We start from the raw sequence: 10313 nt of genomic DNA, 5'->3' as shown, positions 1-10313 counted from the left end.
AAGTATTTAATGGCATTAAATACTCTATCTATGGATATTCGGAATCGACGGATCTTGGTTTCAGTGGGAGCTGAGATCGTCACAAGCAAGTGAATACTCCGGAAACGATGATATTGCCGGAAACGAAAATATGGATCGTATCGGAAATATAAATATTATCCAAGTCGTAGATGTTGCCGGAAACGGAAACATGGTACGTATCGGAAAATATTATTGGAAATGGAAATATTGCCGGAATCGGAAATATTGCCGGAAACGGAAATATTGTCAGAATCGGAAATATTATCGGAATCGGAAAATAGTTCCGGAAACGGAAATATTAAATATTTGTTCGAAACGGAAATTAATTCCGGAATCGGAAATATTAAATATTGTTCGTATCGGAAATGAATTCCGGAACCGGGAATTTAATCGGAAGCGTATCGTACGAATAAGCATCGGACGAGGCCTGCCGGACGAAGGCCCAGCACGAAGCCAGACCATCGCCCAGCAAGCAAGACGCGCGTCAGCGCCCAGCCCAAGGCAGCGCCAGGCCCACCGCAAGGCAGGCCTAGCGCGCCAAGGCAAGGCTGCGCAGCGTGGGCTGCGTGGGCCAAGCGCACGCGTGCGGGCGCCCTCGTGGCTCCGTGCGTGTGTGTGTTCGTGTCCATGCACAATTCCTAAATCTATTAGGATTTGGTGTATGATTAAATTCCTATTCCTAAAAGGATTATTTAATTAATTAGAGTCCGTGTAGGATTCTAAGTTTAATTAAATCGTATCCTACTTGGATTCCAATTCCCTTTCCAAACCTCTATAAATAAGGGCCTAGGGTCATAATTTATGCATACGGGATTAATGTATTCTAAGGGTAAGTTTTTGAAAGAAAAATAAGCCAAACACTTGCAAACACTTAACCGAATTTCCTAGTAACCTTAAGGGCGATTCTAGTTGGTCTAACTTGAGGCGGATACGGACGTACTGTGGACTATCTACGGAGGGACGACATTTGGAGTCCTAAAGACTTGTTCTTGTTCGGATCGGGCGCAGCTAGGGAGGGCACGCTACAAAGTGTATGCTCCTAAATTATGCTAAATGATTATGTGTAAATAATATGTTTCCTGGCATTAAGGTTTTTCCGCATGATTTATGTTTTGTCATATGTATCATAACCTATCACTCGTATTCTGTTCGTCTATCCTTTTTTCGTATATACGACTTAATTTTGCATGCTCGCCTAATAACGTCCTTTACGCGTTGTGCAGCGTTTGTGGGATCCGTTGCAGGCTGTCCAAGGCGTCGCTTATTTTTGTGGCGATCGCCCGGGGCTACGGAACACGTATTTTGGTATAACTCTTTGGCCAATTGGTGTTTATGAATGTTTGGGCAATTTTTAGGGTCGTTAGTTTTCTAGTATTATTCTTCACACACAATCACATAATTCGCTACACATAACTAACATTACAACATGAAGCAAAATAATATGTCACGTAGTTTATGATAGGCTTCTATGGGCCGTTTAGCGACGGATTTTTGTAACTGTACAAATATCTGTTGTTAAATTACTACTGGTAAAATTTTCATCGCCAATTAATTACCGATACATTTTCGGTCACTATTTAATTACTAACTCATATGTAGTCACAAAAACCGGTAACTAATCAGCGACCACCAAAAACATGGTTATTAATTATTTACCGAAATTTTTCTGGTCACCATTTAACTACGAACTCATCTCCAGTCACACAAATCTGTAATAAAGTAGCGACCACCAAAAAAATTAGTTACTGATTATTTACCGAAATAATTTAGGTCGCTGTTTAACTACCAACTTAACTTCCGTCACATAAATCTGTAACAAATTAGCCACCACCCAAACTTTTGTTACTAATTATTTACTGAAAATTATTTATGTTGCTATTTAACTGCCAACACAATGTCTGTCACAAATTTTCTGTCGCATACCAATTACGGAATACATGTTGGCTTCTAATTACCTACCAAAAATACGAACATAATTTATGTCGCTGAGATCAGTCGCAAATTAACTACAGATTAACTTTCTGTCAGTAATTAACCACAGATAAATTCCAGTCACAAAAAGTAAGTCGTAAAATTACTACGGACTAACTTTCTGTCACTAATTAACTACAGAAAAGTTTCGGTCACATATTTCAGTCGCAATTTTATGACTTGTTAAATGACATTCTCTAATTAATTGATGTAAAATCTTGGCTATTACTTAAACAACATACATTGACATGACATCACATGTCACTATTAATTGATAAGTGATGTAGTATCAAGCGACTCTATACACTAATAAATAATGTTCCATTTACAAAAATCAAAAATCAAAATAAACAAATGCTAATATTAATTCTTTAACCCAACAACCTCATAGTTTATAAAGTAGAACTGGAAGCTTTGCTCCAATAACACAACTCATAATAGTATTATTAAAAATATATAATCATATACTTTAATGCTGCCCTTATTCAAATTCGTATTTTTTTACTGGTGTTAATTAAAGTGTATTTTTTTTTTATTTTATCTCATTTACATTTATATGGATCTAAAAGGAATTAAATTTATGAAAAATGTATTCCCGACATTTGTGATAGGTTGCAATCTGTTAATTAATCATTCTACTAAGTTTTGGTTAGTTAAATAGTTGTATTATTATGTATATATATACTCACTCCGTGTATTATTCTATACGTACTTCCCTATTAAAATCAATACAAATATAAGTTTAAAACATTTATTGTAACATACAAAACCATTAAAGATACACCAAGTTTAATGTAATCTTGTACTTTGTGATATTAACTTATATTGTATACTAAAAGGTATTCCATCTTCCCTCAAAAAAAAAAGGTACTCCATCTGTTTCATAAAGTTCCTCATGTTTACTATTCGTATGGTCAAAGTTTAAAAACTTTGACCGTAATTAATAGTATAATTGAGAGTAAAAAAATAAACTTGTGGGATATCATTGAATTCATTTCAATATAAATTTTCTAAATATTATTTTTTTATATTTTTTTACTAATGCGAAATTAAAACTATTAATGGCCAAAGTAGTACATTGGACACTGCGCATAATGGAAAAGTGAGGAACATTATGGAACGAAGGGAGTAAGTATTAATTAATTAAGATTTTAGATTAAGGCTTTGTTCCATTCGACTTAGTATGACTTATTTAAGACAAATGAAGTTAAGTAAAGTTAAGTTCAGATAAGTTCACATAATTTCAGATAAGTTCAGTTAATTAAGTTCGGATAATATAAGTTCAAAAAAATAAGTTTTTCCAGACATTTTCACACACAAATAAATTTATTTCAGACAAAATAATTTTTTATTTTCAGATAAAATAAGTTCAGATAAGTAAAGATAAGTTCATATAAGTTTAGTTAAATTCAGATAAGGTCATACAAAATAAGTCGAATAGAACGGATCTAAGCCTAAATGTGACAATATATAACATTTCTACCTTTAATATATAATTGCTTAACCTCATGTCGTTCGCTTATACTATTCCCTCCATCCCATAATACTATCTACACTTTCATTTTTCATATGTCATCCCATTAGACTCTATGCACTTTAATTTTAGAAATGACTACATTATACAACACACTCATATAGAGATCTCATCTTAATTAATTATCTTACCACATATATCGTAGTTGCACATTAAATAAATATTTAATTTAGTGTGCTTTCTATTCAGCTGATTTTCACTTACTTTTTTGAATTTATCTTATTTTAACTAAGTTGAACTTTTTTTAGTTAATTGTTCTTGGATAACCCTTTTTATCGAACTTATCAGATCATGTACAAACTATAACTGATATGTCCAGATCATAACCAACATGCCTAGATCATGTTCAAATAAGAACTAATATGTATAGATGATGTCCATAGAATAACCAATATGTACATAAACCTTTCCAAATCGATCATATAAGACCAATTTAAAACTTCATATTAGAGTAATCCAGATCAGACCAACCCATATTAGATTAGATCAAACCAATCAATCGGAATAATGCTCCACGAAAAGTCTTACATATGAACATTTATATTATACTTCATATTAAGTCCTATACTAACTAAATAATAGAAGTACTTATCTTGTGAATAAAAAAACAAATAAATAAAATCCAAAAGCTAAATGCATGTGTTCATTTTTTTATACTCCCTCCGAACTTTTTAAGGAGTCGAAATTACTAAATATTTCCGGCCGTAATTTTTTAGGAGTCACAATTCTATTTTTGGTAAATTTTACACCAACTCCCCAATTGTTTATTACTTTTTACTTTTCTATGAGCCCACTTAACTCATAAATAATTCACTTTTGGTAACTTTTACACTCCACTTGTTTTTCTTAAATATTTTTTTATTGTCAACTATCCTACTTGAATCATTATTTATACAAAGTCAACTATGTTTCCTTAATATTTGTTTCGATCAATATGTGAATCCTAACAAAATACGGAGAGAGTACCAAAAATCAAATTGATCGACCAAACATGTGAGTTAAATAGATTGTCCAATAATATTTTAATAGATTGTCATTTAAATTAAATTACTACTCCCTCCGAATCTAAATGTTATTCCCGTTTCCTTTTTTAGTGTCCCAAAATAATCTTCCCATTTCTTTTATTTTCTTTTTAATCTCTTCCTTGTAATTTGAACTTTGTAATTCTATTGGTTTATCAATAAAAAACCTTGTAGTGTCATTGGTTGGTTTAAGTTTGGATGGATTAATGAGTTGACATTTTTATTCCTTGAATTCTATTGGTTCAACTATTTTGTTTTCTTGTGAAAATGAATCAAAAAGCAACAAAAGATTTGTAAAATGACAAACGGGAATAACATTTAGGTTCTGAGGGAGTAATTTTTTTTAGTGCTTGGTTTCATTTAACAAAAGATTTGTAGTCCTACTTTTAGTTACACAATTAAAAATTGTAAAAGTATTCAAGGGGGAAAAAAAAAAGAAAAAAAAAACCTCACTTTTGTTCATAGGAATTGACGAAGAAGAAGGAACCCACCATCTCAACTTTCTCAAGTTCTCAACTGCTATTCCTATTCGTATGAAATATCAGAAGTCGGTCCAAACTCTAGAAATTTCAAAGTTCAAAAACAAATAGAAACTCCAAAGTTAGAAGAGAAATCGAAGCTTCTGGTAAACTGAAGATTTAGTTTCTAATTTGAGAGGGAAATTTCCTAAATTTCTTAAATTCATAAGTTTTTCCCTCCGAAAATTCCCGTAATATTTGGGATATGGGAACTGCAATTAGGTTTTACTCTTTTTCCCTTGACCAAAACTCCTCCTCCTATACAGCTATCACCAAAAAAAATCTGGGAAAAGAACGAACCTCCCGCAAGAAGGGTTTGAGGTATGATTCAACACTCTTTCTTTAGTTTAATTTTGGATTTGTGTTAGTTTGTCAAACTTGGATTTTCTTGAATTTCAGTTTTGTAGAGTTATGACAGAGTTTCTTCAATTTTGTTTATTAATACTCCTAGAAAACATTTATGTCTGGAAAATTTGGGTGAATTTTATTTGTTTATGCCAAGGGTTTGATCGAGTAGTCTACAACTTAGGGTATTTTATATCTAGACCTGAATTTTGAATTGGTAAATTTTTTCACAAAACTATGTAAAATATATAGTTATATTCTCCTGGCCAATTTCAATATTATTTATTCCGTAACGTCTATATCCTAAGTCTCCAGAGCAACCACTTGGGACCTCACTACATGAAATTTCACATTGAAGCTTTCAAGTGACGTATCCTGGAACTACATTAATGTTACCACTAAGGACACGCTTGGATTGGGTGTAATTCATTATGGGGGTAATAAAAGTCAAACCACCATAATAAAAGGACAATGAAGGTGAATTGAGGTGGTTGTAACGAGGGTGGTGCGGTGGTATTGTGATGAGAAGTTGTGGTAGTGGTGGTGTTGTGAGGAGAAGGGAGGAAGGGGGGAAGTAGTTACCCCCCAAATGAGGGTGATAATCACCCTAGTGGGATGGTGGGTAACTATTCCCCCTATAATGAGGGTATTTGTTCCCCCTTCCCTTTTATTTTCTTCTTGCCAACACTAGCTTGTTCCCTTTGACACCACTTCATCCCCTCATCATCACCTTCAATTACCTTAGTTTGACTTTTATTACCCCTTTAATACATTACCCTCAATCCAAGCATACCCTAAGTAGATGTATCCCTGACATATTGTGTATGCTAGCACTTCAAACACGCCTTTATGTGATTTATGTGAAATGAAAATGAAGTTAAGGGACAATGATCACACAATAAGAGTCTAATAAACTTCTAATACTAAGGAGAAACATACAGATTCATGGCTCGATAGTAGTTCAGGCCATCAGTAAAGCCTGTCTGTTTGTACTTTTCAGCAAAATAGGTGATGTCATCCTCTTAAAGCCATGGAGGTAAATCAATAACCGTTTTTCACTTGACCCTTAGAAAACATATTTTGAGCTTAAGATAGAATTACTGTTTCATAGCCTTGTCCAGAATTCACTGTGTTCTTCTGTTTTAGACTATGTGGTATGTTGTTTTAGACGTTATTATTCTTACTTCCTCAATTTTTGAATTTTAACATCTGGTCTCTAACTAAATTTTATGTACATGTATATTAATTGTGTAGATGCAAAAGACCGGAAAGATCCTCTCTGCTCCTGATCTTTACTTGAAAAATCATACGAAAAAGGACAATACTATGACAAGTGAGGAGGCACAAAAAATCTAGGTATGTTTTGGTTGATAATATGAAAATCTTGGTGTTTATGATATGCTTGGTAGTCATAGCTATAAGAAACATTTATCATGATGTCTGTCATTAGTACTTGAGACCCCATGTTACTTAACCTGCTCACTTTTGAACTAAACTCTTGTATAACTCTTGGGTTTATCTTCTAATAAAGTTGCTTATATTTTGAAGTTTTGTTGCATTGAATGAAATGGCCCAATGAACCTTATATGGGGCTTATTTGCACATTGAATTTGCTTATATTTTGAATTTTTGTTGCATTGAATGAAATGGCCCAATGAACCTTCTAATCTCCTTATGGGTCTTATTTGCACATTGAATGAAATGGCCCAATGAACCTTATGTGATATCCACATTACCATATGTGATTCAATGAGCTGCATGAATTGGGTTATTCACTTAATTGCATGTTACCAGGGTATAATCAATTCTTCTTTGCAAGTTTCTAAGCTGGGTGGTTTCACAATAGAATTTTATGCTCAAGGCTGTCATGTTGCAATATCCCCCTCCCTGAATCCTTCGTAATTTCATGTGGGCCAATTGAATTTGTTTTGATAAGTTGAAGTTCACAACTATTTCAGGATGATGCTCATATCTTCTGCATGGAAGGCCAAGTAAGTTGGATAGGCTTATGACTGTAAAACTAATTCTGTTACTTTTTCATATATTCCGAATAACTAGCTTGTGTTTGTAATTTTCAGGTTAAAGATGAAGTCAGGGCTGCACTAAATTTTATCAACTACGTGTATGACAAATTTGGGTTTACCTTCGAGCTAAAGCTGTCAACTGTATGAGAATACTCTCTTGTTTCCTTTTTAGTACTTGCTTTCATCAGTATTAGTATATGAAACAATGTTTGTAAGATGATTTCCTGTTTCAATCCTCTTCAGTTTTGTTATTATGTAATGTTTTCCATGTTTATCTGATAATTATCGCTGATGTTGACCCTATAAAATTGTTGGTATTGTTTGAGACCTTTGAGTACATATAGCTTTTCGAATGTGTGATTGGTTCCCTCTTGTAGAAGGCCCTAAACAGGTAGTGTTTTCTCCGCATAAAATTCTTTTTTGAGTATTTATGTGTTGATAACCTCTGGTGCCCGTTTTCCGAGTAAGAAATTACAGTAGGTCCTTTCTTGATGAGTCTGTCATGCTGTCTGTTACCATGCAGTCAGCTATATTCTTCTTTTTCTTCCTGTGAGTCTGCGACCTGTGAAAAATTGGAATCTCTAGGAATCTCGTATTTTCCTTGTGCAAGGTTATCATCCTTGTTAATTGTGTAGAACTTGTGTAAACTAGATGCTGAGACCATATAGAGGAAGATGGAGTGTAAAAAGGAGGTTTTCAGATTGGATGAGAAGCTACTAGTATCACGTTGTGAACCAAACGCCCCCTGAAAAGAAAAAAATTCAGCACAAAGGGTGGGGAATAGTTCCACTAAGAAATTATTTTTATTTCTTTTAGGGCCATTTGAGACTTGTGACCATAGACTCACTGTTAATCCTGGTTTTAAATTTTACACTTCTTTTTCAATTAGTTTGAGCCATTGCTATAGTTATCTTCCCTTAGGTTTAGGGACTTGTAACTCCATCCCATGCAGAAACTCTGCTACATGTTTCTTTTCCTTCTTCATTAAAGAAAGTAATGGTGACTGATCAACTCTGGGTGAAAGTTTATTCTTCAACCTGAAACAACCTTTTTATTTAGTTGAAAAGAAAAAGGCATGGAATTTCACATCAACTGTGCCACAGTGATCAACCCCACTGTCAAACTTCCTGAAACTAATCTATAAGCGTTGTTTGAGAGTCAGTGGGAGAATTATTGACTCTCTGTTATTGTTCTCCCTTCAGCTAATCTGTAAAACGGGTAAAGATTCTATCGCTTTTACAATTGTTCGTTTTTTTGGGTCAAACAATGCATGCCAACTGTTTTCTTTCCCCTGATTAACGATTTTTCCTCAAAAAGACATTGTTAGTTTGCTCATTTACCCCTAATTACCCGATGTTGTTTGTATGTGTTTTGATCCCTATACTTGTTCATGTATTTTCCACTTGTAAAACCTTCGTCATGATTTTATGCACTAGGTTGTGGAGGCATATGTTTGATTGGAAACTGTAAATTTTAGTTATGTGGAAATGTTGGGGGTTATATTTTACTGGTTGTTATCTAGGGGTACGTCTTGCTGGAAAATTTACAACAAAGGTAGGCACCTTGATTATACTTGAGTGCATTATTTAACCAAGATGACATGAGTCTTAGACTGTTAGAGTGGGCGATGAAAACAAGATATTTAGGCAATTGAAAATTGTATATTTAGACAACACTGATTCCGCATTGTACTTTGTGCTTTATAGTTAGACAATCTATCAACCTGTTTTCTTTGTATCCTTCACTGGATTTAGATAATTGATTGTGCATGTTTTAGCCTTATATATATTTATAATTTAATTGTTTTTAACTATTCTTATTACATAGAGACCAGAGAATTACCTAGGAGAAAAAGAGACTTGGGAGAAGGCTTGGGAGAAGGCTGAGACGACTGTCGTAGTTTGGAAGAGTTATACATCAAACTAAACAAATCAATGATTCCAGTATATTACTGCATATATTACTGCAGGATCTTTTTCTCCTGAGATGGAGCCACCAAAGGAGAAAGATTGTTTAATATATATTTTACGTGCCATAGAGATTGCAATCCAAAGCTGTAGGGCTGCGTAGCAGTTGAAGACTATCTATTGAAATAGGTTTTTTAAGCTTCTTTTAGGCATTTTGTTTTTTTTACCATAGTTGATTATGGTTGACTTTACTAAGAGTTGTATTATGTTCATGGCTTGCAAAGTGTTTTTAGTTAGGTGTTTGTTTTTTTACCTTGTACAAACCATATTTCCTTTGGTTTTCATACAATGATTATTTACCCAAAAGAATAGTTGGGTTATATAAAGTATTACATATTGCAAATATTATTATCTTAAAGTTATTTAGTCACCAACAATTAAGAAAGTGGCGAATTTGCAATCGATTTTAGTCGCAACATAGAACCTACTATATATATGTAGTCGTTTGCTTATCAAAAGTTTAGTCTTTGTTTAGTTATCGAAACTTTCAGTCACTAATTTAAGATGGATTAAACTAGTTGTCATTGTCTCAAATTTGTGACTGAAATCACTTGGTAACTAAACTGCAACATATGTAGCTCGTATCGATTTAGAGACTGCTTAAGTGCTTGTTGTTAATTAATGACCATATGATACAGTCACTAAGTTGTAACGAAAATATTGGTTGTTAATTCGTGACCACAAAATATGGTCACTAGATTATCACAAAATAACCAGTCACAAATTCAGAACTACTAAAGTGGTTGTCGCTACATAATGACGAGAAAAATTGGTCAGAAAATAGCAACGGTTAACAATCAGTCATTAAATGGACACAGATTTCGTGGTTACCGTATGGTGACCGATAAAATTGGCGGTCACAAAACTGAGACATTTAAAATTTTGCGACTAGGTCTTTTGTGACGGATCAA

The 10313-nt window shown here is 33.7% G+C and overlaps 1 long non-coding RNA gene across 1 annotated transcript; it reads left to right on the top strand.

The window, feature by feature from the left end:
- Positions 1-4976: 4976 nt before the first annotated feature.
- LOC110804905 (uncharacterized) lies at positions 4977-9745 on the top strand. The gene is made up of 5 exons (XR_002537868.2): positions 4977-5387; positions 6666-6767; positions 7370-7402; positions 7490-7576; positions 9263-9745. It is a non-coding gene; the product is annotated as an uncharacterized lncRNA (long non-coding RNA).
- Positions 9746-10313: the final 568 nt, after the last annotated feature.

The sequence above is a fragment of the Spinacia oleracea genome, chromosome 5 (genome assembly GCF_020520425.1).
Source record: "Spinacia oleracea cultivar Varoflay chromosome 5, BTI_SOV_V1, whole genome shotgun sequence".
Lineage (NCBI taxonomy): Eukaryota > Viridiplantae > Streptophyta > Magnoliopsida > Caryophyllales > Amaranthaceae > Spinacia > Spinacia oleracea.
This window is presented reverse-complemented; position numbering and strand designations above follow the sequence as displayed.